The sequence below is a fragment of the Bos taurus genome, chromosome Y (genome assembly GCF_002263795.3).
Source record: "Bos taurus isolate L1 Dominette 01449 registration number 42190680 breed Hereford chromosome Y, ARS-UCD2.0, whole genome shotgun sequence".
NCBI lineage: Eukaryota > Metazoa > Chordata > Mammalia > Artiodactyla > Bovidae > Bos > Bos taurus.
In genome coordinates this window covers 13038702-13041389 of record NC_082638.1, presented here as the reverse complement: position 1 = coordinate 13041389, position 2688 = coordinate 13038702, and positions in this window count along the sequence as shown.

The following is a 2688-nucleotide window of genomic DNA, read 5'->3' as shown; positions in this document are numbered from 1 at the left end:
CCCGACCCTTAGTGATTCCATGGACTGCAGCCTTCCTGGTCCTCCGTCCATGGGATTTTCCATGCAAGAGTACTGGAGTGGGGTGCCATTGCCTTCTGCAAAAAGTATTCTAGTTTTATTCTTTTACAAGTGGTTGCACTCATCTCACACACTAGTAAAATAATACTCAAAATTCTCCAAGCCAGGCTTCAGCAATATGTGAACCGTGAACTTCCTGATGTTCAAGCTGGTTTTAGAAAAGGCAGAGGAACCAGAGATCAAATTGCCAACATCTGCTGGATCATGGAAAAAGCAAGAGAGTTTCAGAAAAACATCTATTTCTGCTTTATTGACTATGCCAAAGCCTTTGACTGTGTGGATCACAATAAACTGTGGAAAATTCCTCAAGAGATGGAAATACCAGACCACCTGATCTGCCTCTTGAGAAATTTGTATGCAGGTCAGGAAGCAACAATTAGAACTGGACATGGAACAACAGACTGGTTCCAAACAGGAAAAGGAGTTCATCAAGGCTGTATATTGTCACCCGGTTTATTTTACTTATATGCAGAGTACATCGTGAGAAACGCTGGACTGGAAGAAACACAAGCTGGAATCAAGATTGCCAGGAGAAATATCAATAACCTCAGATATGCAGATGACACCACCCTTATGGCAGAAAGTGAAGAGGAACTAAAAAGCCTCTTGATGAAAGTGAAAGTGGAGAGTGAAAAAGTTGGCTTAAAGCTCAACATTCAGAAAACGAAGATCATGGCATCCGGTCCCACCACTTCATGGGAAATAGATGGGGAAACAGTGGAAACAGTGTCAGACTTTATTTTTCTGGGCTCCAAAATCACTACAGGTGGTGACTTCAGCCATGAAATTAAAAGACGCTTGATCTTTGGAAGGAAAGTTATGACCAACCTAGATAGCATATTCAAAAGCAGAGACGTTACTTTGCCAACAAAGGTTCGTCTAGTCAAGGCTATGGTTTTTCCTGTCGTTATATATAGATGTGAGACTTGGACTGTGAAGAAGGCTGAGCGCTGAAGAATTGATGCTTTTGAACTGTGGTGTTGCAGAAGACTCTTGAGAGTCCCTTGGACTGCAAGGAGATCCAACCAGTCCATTCTGAAGGAGATCAGCCCTGGGATTTCTTTGGAAGGAATGATGCTGAAGCTGAAACTCCAGTACTTTGGCCACCTCATGCGAAGAGTTGACTCATTGGAAAAGACTCTGATGCTGGGAGGGATTGGGGGCAGGAGGAGAAGGGGACGACAAAGGATGAGCTGGCTGGATGGCATCATTGCCTTGATGGATGTGAGTCTGAGTGAACTCCAGGAGTCGGTGATGGACAGGGATGCCTGGTGTCCTGCGATTCATGGGGTCGCAAAGAGTCGGACACGACTGAGCGACTGATCTGATCTGATCTGACCAGTTTTCCCAGCACCACTTGTTAAAGAGATTGTCTTTTCTCCATTGTATATTCTTGCCTCCTTTGTCAAAGATAAGGTGTCCATAGGAGCGTGGGTTTATCTCTGGGTTTTCTGGTTTTTTCCATTGATCTATATTTCTGTCTCTGTGCCAGTACCATACTGTCTTGATGACTGTGGCTTTGTAGTAGAGCCTGAGGTTATTTTATTTAATTTATTGGCAGCCTTTATCAAAGCAGTTCATTTCCTCCTCCCTCAAAAAAATGTTTCATTTGGATTACAGAATGCTTCTCTTTCCTGCTTCTCTTCTACCTACAGTTCTCCCACATACAATGTGTGATCTTTGTGTTTGGCTTATTCAGATGCCATATTTTCTTTTCAAATATTTATTTATTTAGCTATGTGGCATGTGGGATCTTACTTCCCAGCCCAGGGACCAAACCTGTGCAGAGTTTTAAACACTAGATCTCCAGGGAAGTCCCCTAGTTTGTATATTTTCAAGATTCATCCATTTCATGACTGTATAACAGTGCATTTTTTTATGGCTGAATATAGTATATCAATATGGTATATGGCTTACCTGTAGTCCATTGTGAGCATATACCACCGTTTATTTATCCATTCATCAATTAATGGATAATATTTGGATGGCGTATTCTTTGTGGCTATTGTGAGTAATGTTGCTGTGAACACTGTTTTTGCATGGACTTAACGTTTTCAGTTTTTAAGGATATATACAAAAGAGTGAAATTTCTGGATCATATGGCTACTCTATATTTAATTTTTGACGTACTGACAAACCCACTTTTCCAAAGTGGTTGTACCATTTTACAGCAATTACATCAACAATATATGAAGATTCCTTTTCTCCACATCCTCTGCAGCACTTGTTATTATTCCTCTTTTTTTTTTTTTTTTGTTTGTTTGTTTGTCTGAGAAACTATTTCTCTTTTATTTTTGATGGCTAATTTCAAAGGGTACAGAATTCTAGAATTTTTTTTCCCTGAACACTAAATATTTCAGTCCACTCTTTTCTTGTTTACATAGTTCCTGATAGTAAGTCAGTTGTAATTCTTATCTTTGCTCCTAAACAGATAAAGTACTTCCCCCTACTCTGGCTTCTTTTTTTTTTTTTTAATTTCAGATATACACATGCTCCCCATCCTGAACCCTCCTCCCTCCCAACCTCCCCATACCATCCCCCTGGGCCTTCCCAGCGCACCAGCCCCAAGCATCCAGCATCGTGCACTGAACCTGGACTGGCATCTCGTTT